The following is a 19,668-nucleotide window of genomic DNA, read 5'->3' as shown; positions in this document are numbered from 1 at the left end:
AGTGCTATTGATGTTCCACCCTTAATTGTCCCATGTTGGAACTTAATTCTCCTAGGGAGGTATTGATTTGCTCCCAATAGTTTTGTGGAGGGAAGTGTATCCCCTGAGGTATCTCAGGGATCTCATGGTAATGAGCTTCATACTCCTCTTGAGCTCCATGAATGGGCTCTCTTGCTTGCTCCATCTTCTTCTTAGTGATGGGCTTGTCCTCTTTAATGAGGATATCTCCCTCTATGCTTCTCTTAGTTTCCTCTTCAGAGTCCTTTCAGGTTCTGGATCAGCTTCAACAAGAATGCCTTTTTCTTTGTTCCTGCTCATAAGAAAGAGAAGAGAACAAGAAAAGAAGAGGGATCCTCTATGTCACAGTAAAGAGGTTCCTTATTGTTAGTAGAAGAAGAAAAGAAGAAAAAATTCGAACACAGATATGAGAGGGGGTTCGAATTTGGTGAGTGATGTGAGGAAGAGATGTTAGTAGATAAATAGAATAGGATGAGGGAGAAGAATTTTCGAAAAATATTTTTGGAAAAAGAGTTAGTGATTTTTGAAAATAGTTTTTTGAAAAAGGTTAGTAGTTTTTTTTTTTCGAAAATTAAAATCAAAGATTAAAATAATTAGTTAATTAAAAAGAAATTTTGAAAAAGAGGGAGATATTTTCGAAAATTAGAGAGAGAGAGAGAGAGAGTTAGTTAGGTGGTTTTGAAAAAGATAAGAAACAAACAAAAAGTTAGTTGAAACAAATTTTGAAAATCAATAAGATATTTTTAAAAAGATATGATTGAAATTAGTTTTGAAAAAGATTTGATTTTTAAAAATCACAATTAATGACTTGATTCACAAGAAATCACAAGATATGATTCTAGAACTTAAAGTTTGAATCTTTCTTAACAAGCAAGTAACAAACTTGAAATTTTTGAATCAAAACATTAATTGTTATTGTTATTTTCGAAAATTTGATATAAAAATAAGAAAAAGATTTTTTTGAAAAATATTTTTAGAATTTTTGAAAATAACTAAGAAAAATAAAAAAGATTTTATTTTTGAAAAAGATTTTTGAAAAAGATAGGATTTTTAAAATGAAAATTTGATTTGACTCATGAAAACAACTAGATTTTAAAAATTTTTGAAAAAGTCAAATCTAATTTTCGAATTTATGAGAGAGAAAAAGGAAAAGATATTTTTTTGATTTTTAAATTTTTATGATGAGAGAAAAACAAGAAAAATGATGCAATGCATGAAAGTTATGGATCAAAACAATGAATGCATGCAAAAATGCTATGAATGTCAAGATGAACACCAAGAACACTATGAAGATCATGATGAACATCAAGAACATATTTTTGAAAAATTTTTATATACAAAGAAAACATGCAAGACACCAAACTTAGAATTCTTTAATGCTTAGACACTAAGAATTCAAGAATGCATATGAAAAACAAGAAAAGACACAAAATATGCAAATGCAAAGATCAAACAAGAAGACTTACCAAGAATAACTTGAAGATCATGGAGAACACTATGAATGCATAAAAATTTTTGAAAAATGCAACATGAGTATGCAATTGACACCAAACTTATAACATGACTCAAGACTCAAACAAGAAACACAAAAATATTTTTGATTTTTATGATTTTATGATTTTTTTGTATTTTCTTTTAATTTTTTTTTTGAAAATCATTTTGAAAAAGAAAAATGAGGATTCCAAAATTTTTAATATGAATTCCAGGAATCTTATGCTCTAAAGCTCCAATCAAAGGGTCAGGCATGGCTTAATAGCCAGCCATGCTTTATGAAACACTAGAATTCATTCTTAAAAATTCTGAAGAAAAACATATTTTTGAAAACATTTTTATTTTTATTTTTTTTTTCGAAAACAAAGGAGAAAATTTTGAAAGATTTTTGAAAAATTTTTTGAAGAGAAAACAAAAAGAAAATTACCTGATCTGAGCAACAAGATGAACCGTTAGTTGTCCAAACTCGAACAATCCCCGGCAACGGCGCCAAAAACTTGGTGCGCAGAAATTGTGATTACACTTTAATTATGTAAAATTTATCGCTCTTTCTTTCCCTGGTAATGGCGCCAAAAACATGATGCCAATACCATGGTTCACAACTTCGCACAACTAACCAGCAAGTGCACTGGGTCGTCCAAGTAATACCTTATGTGAGTAAGGGTCGAATCCCACGGAGATTATTGGTATGAAGCAAGCTATGCTCACCTTGTAAATCTTAGTCAGGCGGATATCAAATGGTAATGGGGTTTTTGAAATTAAATAATAAAAGAGGGATAGAAATACTTATGTAAATCATTGGTGAGAATTTCAGATAAGCGTATAGAGATGCTTTCGTTCCTCTGAACTTCTGCTTTCCTGCTGTCTTCATCCAATCAGTCTTACTCCTTTCCATGGCTGGCTTTATGTAATGCATCACCATTGTCAATGGCTACTTTCGGTCTTCTCTTGGGAAAATGATCCAAATGCCCTGTCACGGCACGGCTAATCGTCTGGAGGCATCACCCTTGTCAATGGTTGCATCCTATCCTCTCAGTGAAAGTGGTCAACGCACCCTGTCATGGCACGACTATTCATCTGTCGGTTCTCGATCATGCTAGAATAGGATTTACTATCCTTTTTCGGATTCTCTTGAATGCCGCCATCATTCTAGCTTACACCACGAAGATTCCAATATCTCGGACTCGGTCCCCTGTATTAGTAATCTAAGAGATATTCGTTCAATCTAATGTAGAACAGAAGTGGTTGTCAGGCACGCGTTCATAGGGAATGATGATGATTGTCACGTTCATCACATTCAGGTTGAAGTGCGAATGAATATCTTAGAAGCGAAACAAGATGAATTGAATAGAAAACAGTAGTACTTTGCATTAATCTTTGAGGAACAGCAGAGCTCTACACCTTAATCTATGGAGTGTAGAAACTCTACCGTTGAAAATACATAAGTGATAATGGAGTTCATTGGTCTCGGCCCCAGAGCGGAACCGGAGTAACCAAGACTTCTCTGATCCGAAGATAAAACTCAGGATGTCTTATACAATAGTAAAATGTCCTATTTATAATAAACTAGCTACTAGGGTTTACAGAAGTAAGTAATTGATGCATAAATCCACTTTCGGGGCCTACTTGGTGTGTGCTTGGGCTGAGCTTGAGTGTTGCACGTGTAGAGGTCCTTCTTGGAGTTGAACGCCAGCTTTTGTGCCAGTTTGGGCGTTCAACTCTAGTTTGGATCCTTTTCTGGCGCTGGACGCCAGATTTGGGCAGAGAGCTGGTGTTGAACGCCAGTTTGCGTCGTCTAAACTTGGCCAAAGTATGGACTATTATACATTGCTGGAAAGCCCTGGATGTCTACTTTCCAACGCAATTGGAAGCGCGCCATTTCGAGTTCTGTAGCTCTAGAAAATCCACTTTTAGTGCAGGGAGGTCAGAATCCAACAGCATCAGCAGTCCTTCTTCAACCTCTGAATCTGATTTTTGCTCAAGTCCCTCAATTTCAGCCAGAAAATACCTGAAATCACAAAAAAATACACAAACTCATAGTAAAGTCCAGAAATGTGAATTTAACATAAAAACTAATGAAAACATCCCTAAAAGTAACTAGATTCTACTAAAAATATACTAAAAACAATGTCAAAAAGCATATAAATTATCCGCTCATCAGGCGCTTCAAGACCGTTTAAAACAACTTGAAAAAGAAGCCCAACATAAACGAGAAGCTGAGAAAGACCTACAAAGGGAAATAAGGCGACGCGGGGAATTGGAGGACAAACTTCTAAAACTCAAAGCCGATCTCAAAGCCAAAGCTACCCGATCCACTCATGAGAATAGCTCCCGCAAAGACCAAGATCCGTTCACCATGGAGATCATGAAGACCAAAATTCCAAAAGACTTTAAACTCCCAGATATGACTTTATATGATGGCACGGCAGATCCCAGCCATCACCTCAGTAATTTCAGGAGTTGAATGTACCTCACCGACGCCTCATACGCAGTCCGCTGTAAAGCTTTCCCGACTACCTTAACAAAAACGGCGATAAAGTGGTTCGACAATCTACCTCCTAGGTCTATCTCAAGCTTCGACGACCTAGCCAAGAAGTTTCTAGCCAGATTCTCTATCCAGAAAGACAAAACCAAGCACGCCCCAAGCCTACTAGGGATCAAACAAGGAGATCAGGAAAGTCTCCGCAGCTACATGGAAAGATTCAACAAAGCATGTCTGGACATACAAAGTCTACCAACCGAGGCTGCCATTATGGGTCTCATCAATGGCCTGCGAGAGGGACCTTTTAGCCACTCTATATCAAAAAAACATCCCACATCCCTAAACGAAGTGCAAGAACAAGCAGAGAAGTACATCAACATGGAGGAAAACTCTCGACTAGGAGAGACCTCAAAATCCAGATTCTCCAACTCCTCCCGAAATAAAGACAAAGAATTCATGAAAAAAGAGGATCAACATGGGGAAAAGATCAAAAAATACCACAATTATACCCCTCTTCGGGTGTCTCTCATGGATGTCTACAGAAAAGTATGCCATACTGAAAAGATACTTCCAGCTCGACCACTCAAAAGTAAAAAAGGAGGAGGAAATCGGGCTGAATATTGTGAATATCATCGAATCTATGGACATTCCACCAACGAATGTTTTGACCTAAAAAATATCATAGAAAAACTGGTAAGAAAAGGAAAGTTAGATCGGTATTTAGCCAGCCGAGCAGACGATCCAAGAAAAAGAAGGAGGGACGAAGATGTCGGATGGGCTGAACGACCACCTCGTTCACCCGAGAGACATGTTCACATGATACATGGAGGATTCGCGGGAGGAGGTATCTCCAAAGCATCTCGCAAAAGACATCTTAAAGATGTATATCATATCGAGGGAAAAGAGGAACCACCCGACATCCCCACAATCACTTTTACCAAAGAGGATGCAGCTGGCATTATCTCGGGACATGACGATCCCATGGTCATCACTATCATATTGGCCAATGCAAACCTCCACCACACACTGGTAGACCAAGGAAGCTCGGCCGACATCTTGTTCAAAACTGCATTCGACAAACTCGGCCTGGAAGAAAAAGAGCTCAGAGCATATCCAAACAGCCTGTTCGGGCTGGGAGATACTCCAATCCAACCACTTGGGTACATCTCATAACACACGACCTTTGGAACAGGAAGTCGGTCAAGGACACTCAATATAGACTACATCGTGGTCGACGTGAGTTCAGCCTACAATGCCCTAATAGGTCGAACAACGTTAAATCAGCTCGGTGCAGTAGTCTCAACTCCATACATGTGCATGAAATTTCCAACCATAGAAGGAATAGCTACAATAAAAGCAGATAAGAAGACGGCACGCCGCTGTTATAACGAAAGTCTAAACCTCAGGGGTAGAGGAGAAGAATTCCACACCATCAAACTTGGTGGAGTTCGAGGAAGGGAAGAACTACGTCCACAACCTGAAGGCGAAGTAGAAAAAATCCAAATCGGAGATGTCCCAGACAAAACAACCAACATTGGAACAATCCTACAAGGAGATATAAAGGAATCACTCGTACGGTTCTTACGAGATAACGTTGACCTCTTTGCATGGAAGGCCACAGACAGGCCGGGCATAGACCCTAAATTAATGTGCCACAAGCTGGCAGTCTATCCAGGATCTCGGCCAATACAGCAGAGGCGTAGAAAGCTCGGACCAGAACGATCCCAAGCTGTGGAAGAGCAGGTACAAGCCCTATTGGAGGCAGGATTCATAAGAGAAGTCAAGTACCCACTATGGTTAGCTAACGTCGTCTTGGTGAAAAAATCAAATGGGAAGTGGCGGATGTGCACCGACTACACTGATCTCAACAAAGCCTGCCCAAAGGATCCATATCCACTCCCAAGTATTGATGCTCTGGTGGATGCCTCCTCTGGATACAAATACCTCTCGTTTATAGACGCTTACTCAGGATACAATCAAATCCTGATGTACCCACCTGATCAAGAAAAAACTTCATTTTTAACCCCAAAAGCAAACTACTGCTACATCATCATGCCTTTTGGACTCAAAAATGCGGGAGCTACTTATCAGAGATTAATGAATAAGGTCTTTACAGATCACATCGGGAAAATCATGGCAGTCTATGTGGACGACATGTTAATAAAGACACAAAGTGAAGAGACGTTACTGTCCGACCTAACCCAAGTATTTGACACTATAAGAAGGCATGGCATGCGACTTAATCCTGCAAAATGTACCTTCGCAGTAGAAGCTGGTAAATTCTTGGGTTTTATGCTCACACAAAGAGGAATCGAGGCAAATCCAGATAAATGTCGGGCCATACTCGACATGAAGAGCCTAACTTGTGTCAAAGAGGTACAACAACTCAATGGAAGGTTGGCATCCTTGTCCAGATTTCTAGCTGGATCGGCAATAAGATCTCTCCCCTTCTACGCCACTCTACGGAGTGCGAGCAAGCTTTCTAAGATTTCAAAAGATTCCTGGGACAGCCTCCTATTCTAACTCGCCCATGGGAAGGAGAACCACTTATATTGTACCTTGCAGTAGGAAATCGGGCAGTAGCCTCAGCACTGGTCCGAGAAGATGACAATGGATAACAGCCCATATACTTCATCAGCAAAGCACTACAAGGGTCCGAGCTGAACTACCAAAAAATAGAAAAATTCGCCTATGCCCTCATACTAACATCTCGACGACTTCGCCCATATTTCCAAGCCCCACCATTAGGGTTCGAACCAACCAACCCATAAAAGGGATTTTACAAAAAATAGACTTAGCAGGCAGAATCTTGCAATGGGCAGTCGAGTTGTTCGAGTTCGACCTTCAATACGAAGCTCGGACAACCATCAAATCGCAGTATCTGGCCGACTTCATTGCAGAATTTACAGACACCCCATAAATTCTTACAGAATGGAATCTCTATGTAGACGGTTCCTCAAATAAAACTGGAAGTGGCGCGGGTGTGATAATTGAAAGCGACCAGGGAACCCAAATCGAACTTTTCCTCAGATTTGGGTTCCTGCCTCAAATAACCAAGCTGAGTATGAGGCGCTACTAGCTGGTTTGAAGCTGGCTAGGGAGGTTGGAGCTCAAAAACTTACCATCTTCAGCGACTCACAAGTAGTCACTTCACAAATAGCAGGAAGCTACCAAGCCAAAGATCCCACCATGAAAAGGTACCTGGACAAAACCAAGGAACAGCTCGGACAACTCGGGAAATATGAGGTCCGCCACATACCCCGAGAACAGAATGCCCGAGCTGATGCACTCTCAAAACTAGCCAGCATCAAACCAGGGGGCAACAATAGAAGCGTCATCCAAGAAATGCTACAGAACCCGTCAATCTCGAAAGAAGAAAAAGTCCTAGCCATAACAGGTCAGGATCAAGGATGGATGACTCCCATAATTAACTACCTCAAAATAGAAACACTCCCTACAGATGAAAATGAGGCAAAGAGGTTAAAACGGGAGGCATAATACTACACTATCATAAACAATATTCTATACAAAAGAAGGATTTCAATACCATTGTTAAAATATGTGCCGACTTCCAACACAAAGGAAGTTCTAGAAGAAGTACACAGTGGCATCTGTGGCAATCATCTCGGAGCGCAGGCACTTACCAAAAAAGTACTCCGGACAGGATTTTATTGGCCAACTCTACGAAAGGAAGCCACAGAGTTCATAAAGACATGTCCACCATGTCAGAAACACGCCAATTTTCACATCGCCCCGCCAGAGGAACTCATCAACATAACCTCACCTTGGCCATTCGCAAAATGGGGACTCGACCTTCTCAGACCTTTCCCTCAGGGATCAAGACAAGTCAAATTCCTCATAGTAGGGGTAGACTATTTCACAAAAATGGATCGAGGCAGAACCCCTAGCTAACGCCACTGCTCAAAGAAGTCAAAAATTCCTATATAGAAACATTGTCACAAGGTTTGGAGTTCCACACTCCATCACCACAGATAATAGCACTCAATTTACAGATACAGGCTTCAGAAAATTGGTGGCCGATCTGAACATAAAACACCAATTTACATCCGTAGAACACCCCCAGGCCAACGGACAAGCGGAAGCTACTAACAAAGTCATATTGTCTGGGTTAAAACGGAGATTACAAGAGGCAAAGGGAGCCTGGGCCGAAGAGCTTCCACAAGTCCTATGGGCATATCGAACAACGCCATATTCTACCACAAAGGAATCACCTTTCCGACTAGCCTATGGAACGGAGGCAATGATCCCAGTGGAGGTCGAAGAAGGGTCGCCCAGGGTGATCCACTATAATGAAGAAGCCAACTCCCAAATTCAAAGGGAAGAACTCGACCTACTTCCAGAAATCCGAGAAAGAGCTCGGATCAGGGAAGAGGCATTAAAACGTCGAATGGCTTCAAGATACAATCAAAAGGTAGTGCCACGAGGTTTTGCCGAGAACGACCTCATCCTAATCTGAAATGATATCGAAACAACTCGACCGGGAGAAGGAAAGCTGACAGAAAACTGGAAAGGACCCTATCGAGTCATAGAAGTACTTGGAAAGGGCTACTACAGACTGTCCGAACTCGAAGGGCGAGACCTTCCTTGGTCATGGCACGCCTGCAACCTAAGAAGGTACTATAGTTGAAGGTAATAAAGATCTTAAGATAAGGTGCACTCTTTTTCCTGAAAAGGTTTTTTAATGAGGTGCCAAGCCAAGATCTACAAATTACCCGACTTAGAGGGATAAAACTCCCACATGTATATATTTGTATTTTATTTTGAATAAAGTTTTTTAGATTTTCTACAAATTCTCAAGACGCATTAGTCTGAAACGCTAAAAAATTCATCGCTCAATTATAAAGCTACAAGATTGGTAGAAAGTGAAGATCAAATTCACCGTCCACAATAAAGACCAAAGAAGATGAAAACCGAATTCATCAAAAGGTCGACCAAACAAGGATCAAACCTAACTTCGACAAAATTGGCAAAGATAAAAAAGCGACAAAACAGAATAATGCAAGAAGTTATCGAAAGTGATCCATAGAAAGGACCTGACGAGGTCTTAATAAAATGGGTTGCTAAAAATAACTTAAAAGACAGGCCGACATAAAGAAGTCGGACCGGTCGACCACAATAACCAAAGTTATAAAAAGTCAATCCCTGGAAAGAGGCATGGCCAGCCCTAAAAAAGAGGATTACTAGAAATAACTTAGAAGAGGCCAACATGATGAAGTTGGCCTCCCACAAACAAGTTATAAAAAGTAATCCCTAAAAGAGACCTGACAAAGGTCCAAAAAAAGGATTACTAGAAATAACTTAGAAGAGACCGACATGATGAAGTCGGCCTCCCACAAACAAGTTATAAAAAGTAATCCCTAAAAGAGACCTGACAAAGGTTCAAAAAGAGGATTACTAGAAATAACTTAGGAGGGATCAACGTAAAGAAGTCGGCCCAAAAACCTTAACGTTATAAAAAGTAATTCCTAACAGAGACCTAACAAAGGTCCGAACAAAACGGAATACTAGAAATAACTTCAGGCAGAAGTGAGGAAGTCGACTGGTGCGCAGAAATCATGATGGTTCATTCCTTGGTAATGGCACTAAAAACTTAATACGCACGTTCATAATCTTAGTTCTTTGTCACAACTTCGCACAACTAACCAGCAAGTGCACTGGGTCGTCCAAGTAATAAACCTTACGTGAGTAAGGGTCGATCCCACGGAGATTGTCGGCTTGAAGCAAGCTATGGTCATCTTGCAAATCTCAGTCAGGCAGATTCATATGGTTATGGATATTTGATAATTAAAATATAATTAAAATATAAATAAAACGTAAATTAAAGATAGAGATACTTATGTAATTCATTGGTGAGAGTTTCAGATAAGCGTATGAAGATGCTTGTTCTTCCTGAACCTCTGCTTTCCTATTGCCTTCATCCAATCATTCATACTCCTTTCTATGGCAAGCTGTTTGTTAGGCGTCACTGTTGTCAATGGCTACATCCTGTCCTCTCAGTAAAAATGGTTCAATGCACTGTCACTGCATGGCTAATCATCTGTCGGTTCTTGATCATACTGGAATAGGATCCATTGATCCTTTTGCGTCTGTCACTACGCCCAGCACTCGCGAGTTTGAAGCTCGTCGTAGCCATCCCTTCCCAGATCCTACTCGGAATACCACAGACAAGGTTTAGACTTTTCGAATCTCAGGAATGGCCGTCCATGGATTCTAACTTATACCACGAAGACTCTGATTAAGGAATCCCAAAGATATTCATTCAATCTAAGGTAGAACGGAAGTGGTTGTCAGGCACGCGTTCATAGGTTGGGAATGATGATGACTGTCACGATCATCACATTCATATTGAAGTGCGAATGAATATCTTAGAATTGGAATAAGCTTGAATTGAATAGAAAAACAATAGTACTATGTATTAATTCATGAGGAACAGCAGAGCTCCACACCTTAATCTATGGTGTGTAGAAACTCTACCGTTGAAAATACATAAGAACAAGGTCCAGGCATGGCCGAGTGGCCAGCCCCCATAAAGGTCTAAGATAGCATAAAACTGATCAAAGATAGATAATACAATAGTAAAAGGTCCTATTTATATCAGACTAGTTACTAGGGTTTACAGAAATGAGTAAATGATGCAGAAATCCACTTCTGGGGCCCACTTGGTGTGTGCTTGGGCTGAGCATTGAGCTTTACACGTGTAGAGGCTTCTCTTGGAGTTGAACGCCAGTTTGTAACCTGTTTCTGGCATTTAACTCCACATTGCAACCTGTTTCTGGCGTTTAACTCCAGAATGCAACATGGAACTGGCGTTGAACGCCAGTTTGTGTCATCTAAACTCGGGCAAAGTATGGACTATTATATATTGCTGGAAAGCCCTGGATGTCTACTTTCCAACCCAATTGAGAGCGCGCTATTTGGAGTTCTGTAGCTCCAGAAAATCCACTTTGAGTGCAGGGAGGTCAGAATCCAGCAGCATCTGCAGTCCTTCTTCAACCTCTGAATCTGATTTTTGCTCAAGTCCCTCAATTTCAGCCAAAAAATACCTGAAATCACAGAAAAATACACAAACTCATAGTAAAGTCCAAAAATGTGATTTTTCATTAAAAACTAATAAAAATATACTAAAAACTAACTAAATCATACTAAAAACTATGTAAAATAATGCCAAAAAGCGTATAAATTATCCGCTCATCACAACACCAAACTTAAATTGTTGCTTGTCCCCAAGCAATTGAAAATCAAATAGGATAAAAATAAGAGAATATACTATAAATTCCAAAATATCAATGAAACTTAGCTCCAATCAAATGAGCGGGACTAGTAGCTTTTTGCCTCTTGAATAGTTTTGGCCACTGATGCTCAAAGCCTTAGATCCTTTTTACCCTTGCCTTTTGGTTTTAAGGGCTATTGGCTTTTTCTGCTTGCTTTTTCTTTTTCTTTTTCTTTTTTTTTTGCCATTTTCTTTTCTTTCTTTTTTTTCTGCAAGCTTTTGTATTCACTGTTTTTTCTTGCTTCAAGAATCATTTTTTAATTTTTCAGATTATCAAATAACATGTCTCCTTTTTTATCATTCTTTCAAGAGCCAACATATTTAACATTCATAAACAATAATTTCAAAAGACATATGCACTGTTCAAGCATTCATTCAAAAAACAAAAAGTATTGTTACCACATCAAAATAATTAAACTAGTTTCAAGGATGAATTTGAAACCCTGTACTTCTTGTTCTTTTGTTTTTAAAGCATTTTTCATTTAAGAAAGGTGATAGATTCATAGGACATTCATAGCTTTAAGACATAGACACTTAAACACTAATGATCATATAGTGAAGACCTAAACATAAATAAAACATAAAGCATAGTAAACGAAAAACAGTAAAATAAATAGACAAGGAGATTAAGGAATGAGTCCACCTTAGTGAGGGTGGCGTCTTCCTCTTCTTGAAGAACCAATGGTGCTTTTGAGCTCCTCTATGTCTCTTCCTTGCCTTTGTTGCTCCTCCCTCATAGCTTTTTGATCTTCTCTAATCTCATGAAGGATGATGGAGTGCTCTTGATGCTCCACCCTTAGTTGTCCCATGTTGGAACTTAATTCTCCTAAGGAGGTGTTGATCTGCTCCCAATAGTTTTGTGGAGGAAGGTGCATCCCTTGAGGCATCTCAGGGATTTCATGGTGGGGGATTTCCTCATGCTCTTGTTGAGGTCCATGATCTCTTATTTGCTCCATCCTTTTCTTAGTGATGGGCTTGTCATCTTCAATGAGGATGTCTCCCTCTATGTCAATTCTAGCCGAATTGCAGAGGTGGCATATGAGGTGAGGAAAGGCTAACCTTGCCCAAGTGGAGGACTTGTCAGCCACCTTATAAAGTTCTTGAGGTATAATCTCATGAACTTCCACCTCCTCTCCAATCATGATACTATGGATCATGATGGCCCGGTCTATAGTAACTTCAGACCGGTTACTAGTAGGAATGATTGAGCATTGAATGAACTCTAGCCATCCCCTAGCCACTGGTTTAAGGTCCAGTCTTCTCAATTGAACCGGCTTGCCTCTTGAGTCAACTTTCCATTGAGCTCCTTCTACACATATGTCCATAAGGACTTGGTCCAACCTTTGATCAAAGTTGACCCTTCTAGTGTAGGGGCGTGCGTTTTCTTCCATCATTGGCAAGTTGAATGCCAGCCTTACATTTTCCGGACTAAAATCTAATTATTTCCCCCGAACCATGGTAAGCCAATGCTTTGGATTCGGGTTCACACTTTGATCATGGTTCCTAGTGATCTATGCGTTTGCATAGAACTCTTGAACCATTAAGATCCCGACTTGTTGAATGGGGTTGGTGAAAACTTCCCAACCTCTTCTTTGGATCTCAAGTCAGATCTCCAGATACTCATTCTTTTTGAGCTTGAAAGGAACCTCAGGGATCACTTTCTTCTTGGCCACAACTTCATAGAAGTGGTTTTGATGGATCTTTGAGATGAATCTCTCCATCTCCCATGACTCAAAGGTGGAAGCAATTGCCTTCCCTTTCCTCTTTCTTGAGGATTCTCTGGCCTTAGGTGCCATTGATAGTTATGGAAAAACAAAAAGCAATACTTTTTACCACAGCAAACTTAAAATGTTTGCTCATCCCCGAGCAAAAGAAGAAAGAAAGAAGGAGAAGAAGAAAAAGAATAGGTGAGAGGGAGAGGGGTGTGTATTCGGCCAAGGGAAGAAGAAAGGGTGGTGTTGCGTGTAAATGAAGAAGGAATGAGGGGTTTATATAGGGGTGGGGTGGGGTTTAGGGTTCGGCCATTAGGGTTGGGTTTGGGAGGGAAAAGAGTTTGAATTTTGGAGGTAGGTACGGTTTATGGGGAAGAGAGGATGGATGTGAGTGGTGAAGAGGTGATGGGAAAGAGGGATTGAGGTGATTGGTGAAGGGTATTTAGGGAAGAGAGTTATGAAAAGGTATGAAGAGGAGAGAAGAAGATGTGGGGATCATGTGGGGTCCACAGATCCTGAGGGGATCCTGTGGGGTCCACAGATCAAGTGGGGTCAAGGACTTAACATCCCTGCTCCAATTAGGCGTGTAAAACGCCTTTGCTGTGCAATCCTGGCGTTTAACGCCAAAATGTAGCCTGTTTCTGGCGTTTAATGCCAAGCAGATGCTTGTTTCTGGCGTTAAATGCCAGCTTGGTGCCTGTTTCTTGCGTCAAGCACCAGACAGATGCTTGTTTCTGGCGTTTAAACGCCAGATTGCTCTCCTCCAGGGTGTGCTATTTTCAATGCTATTTTTCATTCTGTTTTTGATTTTTCAGTAGCTTTTGTGACTCCACATGATCATCAACCTACTAAAACACGAAATAACAAAAGGAAAATAAAATAGATATAATTAAATAACATTGGGTTGCCTCCCAATAAGTGCTTCTTTAATGTCAATAGCTTGACAGTGAGCTCTCCTGGAGCCTCACAGATGTTCAGAGCTTCGTTGGAACCTCCCAACACCAAACTTAGAGTTTGAATGTGGGGGTTCAACACCAAACTTAGAGTTTAGTTGTGGCCTCCCAACACCAAACTTAGAGTTTGATTGTGGGGGCTTTGGTTGACTCTGCAATGAGAGAAGCTTTTCCTGCTTTCTCTCCATGGTTACAAAAGGAGATCATTGAGTCTTAAACACAAGGTTGTCCTCATTCAGTTGAAGGACCAATTCTCCTCTGTCCACATCAATCACAGCTCTTGCTGTGGCTAGGAAGGGTCTTCCAAGGATGATGGATTCAACCTCTTCCTTCCCAGTGTCTAGGATTATAAAATCAGTAGGGATGTAAAGGCCTTCAACCTTTACTAACACGTCCTCTACTTGTCCATAAGCCTGTTTTCTTGAGTTGTCTGCCATCTGTAATGAGATTCTGGCATCTTGCACCTCAAAGATCCCAAGTTTCTCCATTACAGAGAGTGGCATTAAGTTTATTCCTGACCCCAGGTCACACAGAGCCTTCTCAAAGGTCATGGTGCCTATGGTACAGGGTATTAAGAATTTGCCAGGATCCTGTTTCTTTTGAGGTAATTTCTGCCTATCCAATGCATTCAGTTCATTGGTGAGCAAGGGAGGTTCATCTTCCCAAGTCTCATTACCAAATAATTTGGCATTCAGCTTCATGATTGCACCAAGGTACTTAGCAACTTGCTCTTCAGTAATTTCTTCATCCTCTTTAGAGGACGAATACTCATCAGAGCTCATGAAGGGCAGAAGGAGGTTCAATGGAATCTCTATGGTCTCTAATTGAGCCTCAGATTCCTTTGGTTCCTCGAAGGGAAACTCCTTATTGGTCACTGGACGTCCCAGGAGGTCTTCCTCACTAGGATTCACGTCCTCCTCCTCCCTTGTAGGTTCGGCCATGATGGTTAAATCAATGGCTTTGCACTCTCTCTTTGGATTTTTTTCTGTATTGCTTGGGAGAGTACTAGGAGGAGTTTCAGTGACTCTTTTACTCAGTTGGCCCACTTGTGCCTCCAAATTTCTAATGGAGGACCTTGTTTCATTCATGAAACTTACAGTGGCCTTAGATAGATCAAAGACTATATTTGCTAAGCTAGATGGATTCTGCTCAGAATTCTCTGTCTGCTGCTGAGTGGATGATGGAAAAGGCTTGCTATTGCTAAACCTGTTTCTTCCACCATTATTAAAGCCTTGTTGAGGCTTTTGTTGATCCTTCCATGAGAAATTTGGATGATTTTTCCATGAGGGATTATAGGTGTTTCCATAGGGTTCACCCACGTAATTCACCTCTGCTATTACAGGGTTCTCAGGATCATAAGCTTCTTCTTCAGAAGATGCCTCTTTAGTACTGTTGGATGATTCCTTCAATCCATTCAGACTCTGAGAGATCATATTGACTTGCTGAATCAATATTTTATTTTGAGCCAATATGGCATTCAGGGTATCAATTTCAAGAACTCCCTTCCTCTGAGGCGTCCCATTATTCACAGGATTCCTTTCAGAAGTATACATGAACTGGTTATTTGCAACCATGTCAATGAGTTCTTGAGCTTCTGCATGTTTTTTCTTTAGGTGAATGGATCCACCTACAGAATGGTCCAATGACATCTTTGATAATTCAGACAGACCATCATAGAATATATCCAGGATGGTCCATTCTGAAAGCATGTTAGAAGGACACTTTTTGGTCAGTTCCTTGTATCTCTCCCAAGCTTCATAGAGGGATTCACCTTCCTTCTGTCTGAAGGTTTGAACATCCACTCTAAGCTTGCTAAGCTTTTGAGGAGGAAAGAACTTGGCTAAGAAAGCGGTGACCAGCTTATCCCAAGAGTTCAGGCTGTCTTTAGGTTGAGAGTCCAACCATATTCTAGCTCTGCCTCTTACAGCAAATGGGAAAAGCATAAGCCTGTAGACCTCGGGATCAACCCCATTGGTCTTAACAGTATCACAGATCTGCAAGAATTCAGTTAAGAACTGAAAAGGATCTTCTGATGGAAGTCCATGAAACTTGCAATTCTGTTGCATCAGAGAAACTAATTGAGGTTTTAGCTCAAAATTGTTCGCTCCAATGGCAGGGATTGAGATGCTTCTTCCATGTAAATTGGAATTTGGTACAGTAAAGTCACCAAGCATCTTCCTTTCATTGTTATTATTTTCGGCCATGTCTTCTTCTTTTTCGAAAATTTCTGTCAGATTTTCTCCAGAGAGTTGTGCTTTAGCTTGCCTTAGCTTCCTCTTCAGAGTCCTTTCAGGTTCAGGATCAGCCTCAACAAGAATGTTCTTATCCTTGTTCTTGCTCATATGAAAAAGAAGAGAACACAAAAGAAAATATGGAATCCTCTATGTCACAGTATAGAGATTCCTTATGTGAGTAGAAGAAGAAAAGAATAGAAGAAGAGAAATTCGAACACCAAGAGAAAGAGATGGTTCGAATTTTTGAGATGAAGAGAAGTGTTAGTAGATAAATAAATAAATAGAAGGAGATGAGAGAGGGAACTTTCGAAAATAATTGAAAAGAAAAGAAAAATATTTTTGTTTTTAATTTAAAATTATAATTAAAATTCGAAAATTTAAAAAATGAAAATGAAATTAAATTAAAAGTTAAAACAATTAGTTAATTAAAAAGGAATTTTGAAAAAGAGTGAAGGGATTTTCGAAAATTAGAGAGAGAGAGTTAGTTAGGTAGTTTTGAAAAAGATAAGAATCAAACAAAAAGTTAAGTGGTTAATTGAAAAAGATTTGAAAACCAAATTTTGAAAAGATAAGAAGTTAGAAAAGATTTTGAAATTGATTTTGAAAAAGATGTGATTGAAAAGATTTGATTGAAAATCATTTTGAAAAAGATTTGAAAAAGAAATTTAAAAAGATTTGATTTTGAAAATTAAAGTTGATTACTTGACTAACAAGAAACAAAAAGATATGATTTAAAAATTTAAAGATTGAACCTTTCTTACTAGGCAAGTAACAAACTTAAAATTTTTTGAATCAATCACATTAATGGTTAGTAAAGATTTTGAAATTATGAAGATAAAAAAAAGATTTTTGAAAATCAATTTGAAATTTTCGAAAATCATAAGAGAAAAATGAAAAAGATTTGATTTTTGAAAAAGATTTGAAAAAGATAGAATTTTTAAATTGAAAATTTGATTTGACTCATAAGAAGCAACTAAATTTTAAAAAGTTTTGAAAAAGTCAACTCAAATTTTCGAAAATTTATGAGTGAAAAAAATGGAAAGTAATTTTTTTTATTTTTGAATTTTTAATGAAGAAAGAGAAAAATAACAAAAAGACTCAAAACATGAAAATTGTGAATCAAAACACATAATGCATGCAAGAACACTTTGAATGTCAAAATGAACACCAAGAACACTTTGAATGTCAAGATGAACACCAAGAACTTATTTTTGAAAATTTTTAAGAAAAGAAAAACATGCAAGACACCAAACTTAGAAATTTTCAATGTTGAGACATTAATAATTAAAAAATGCATATGAGAAACAAGAAAAGACACAAAACAAGAAATTTTAAAGATCAAACAAGAAGACTTACTAAGAACAACTTGAAGATCATGAAGAATGCAATGCATGAATTTTCGAAAAATGCAAGAAAGAGATAAACATGCAATCGACACCAAACTTAAAAATTGACACAAGACTCAAACAAGAAACATCAAATATTTTTGGTTTTATGATTTTATTAAAATTTTTGGTATTTTTCGAAAATTATTTAGAAAAAGCAAAATAAAGATTTCAAAATTTTTAATAGGAATTCCAGGAATCTTGCAATGTTAGTCTAAAGCTCCAGTCCAGGAATTAGAAATGGCTTACTAGCCAGCCAAGCTTTCAGTGAAAGCTCCGGTCCAAAACACTAGACATGGCCAATGGCCAGCCAAGCTTTAGCAGATACTGCCTACCTCCCATGTATACAACAACTATGTGTGTAACTGCCAAATGGGTGAAGATCAACAAGCTCTTGTGATGATAAGTTGAACCCCCGGTCCAAAAGATTAGACATGGCTTACAGCCAGCCAGGATTCAACAAATCATCATGAAACACTAGAATTCATTCTTAAAAATTCTGAATAAAAATATGTTTTTGAAAATATATATTAAATTTTTTTTTTGAATTTTTCGAAAATAAGAATAATAAAAACAAAAAGGTTAATATTAAAATAAAATTACCTAATCTGAGCAACAAGATGAACCGTCAGTTGTCCAAACTCGAACAATCCCCGGCAACGGCGCCAAAAACTTGGTGCGCAGAAATCGTGACGGTTCATTCCTTGGTAACAGCGCTAAAAACTTAATATGCACGTTTATAATCTTAGTTCTTTGTCACAACTTCGCACAACTAACCAGCAAGTGCACTGGGTCGTCCAAGTAATAAACCTTACGTGAGTAAGGGTTGATCCCACGGAGATTGTCGGCTTGAAGCAAGCTATGGTCATCTTGCAAATCTCAGTCAGGCAGATTCATATGGTTATGGATATTTGATAATTAAAATATAATTAAAATATAAATAAAATGTAATTAAAGATAGAGATACTTATGTAATTCATTGGTGAGAGTTTCAGATAAGCGTATGAAGATACTTGTTCTTCTTGAACCTCTACTTTCCTATTGCCTTCATCCAATCATTCATACTCCTTTCTATGGCAAGCTGTATGTTAGGTGTCACCGTTGTCAATGGCTACATCCTGTCCTCTCAATGAAAATGGTCCAATGCGCTGTCACTGCATGGCTAATCATCTGTCGGTTCTCGATCATACTGGAATAGGATCCATTGATCCTTTTGCGTCTGTCACTACGCCTAGCACTCGCGAGTTTGAAGCTCGTCGCAGCCATCCCTTCCCAGATCCTACTCAGAATACCACAGACAAGGTTTAGACTTTCCGAATCTCAAGAATGGCCGTCCATGGATTCTAACTTATACCACGAAGACTCTGATTAAGGAATCCCAAAGATATTCATTCAATCTAAGGTAGAACGGAAGTGGTTGTCAGGCACGCGTTCATAGGTTGGGAATGATGATGACTGTCACGATCATCACATTCATATTGAAGTGCGAATGAATATCTTAGAATCGGAATAAGCTTGAATTGAATAGAAAAATAATAGTACTTTGTATTAATTCATGAGGAACAGTAGAGCTCCACACTATAATCTATGGTGTATAGAAACTCTACCGTTGAAAATACATAAAAACAAAGTCCAGGCATGGCCGAGTGGCCAGCCCCCATAAAGGTCTAAGATAGCATAAAACTGATCAAAGATAGATAATACAATAGTAAAAGGTCCTATTTATATCAGACTAGTTACTAGGGTTTACAGAAATGAGTAAATGATGCAGAAATCCACTTCTGGGGCCCACTTGGTGTGTGCTTGGGCTGAGCATTGAGCTTTACACGTGTAGAGGCTTCTCTTGGAGTTGAACGCCAATTTGTAACCTTTTTCTGGCGTTTAACTCCACTTTGCAACCTGTTTCTGGCGTTTAACTCCAGAATTCAGCATGGAACTGGCGTTGAACGCCAGTTTGTGTCATCTAAACTCGGGCAAAGTATGAACTATTAGATATTTCTGGAAAGCCCTGGATGTCTACTTTCCAACGCAATTGAGAGCGCACCATTTAGAGTTCTGTAGCTCCAGAAAATCTACTTTGAGTGCAGGGAGGTCAGAATCCA

This window comes from Arachis ipaensis, chromosome B02 (genome assembly GCF_000816755.2).
Source record: "Arachis ipaensis cultivar K30076 chromosome B02, Araip1.1, whole genome shotgun sequence".
Lineage (NCBI taxonomy): Eukaryota > Viridiplantae > Streptophyta > Magnoliopsida > Fabales > Fabaceae > Arachis > Arachis ipaensis.
The sequence above is the reverse complement of the archived record's forward strand: the minus strand, read 5'-3'. Positions refer to the sequence as shown.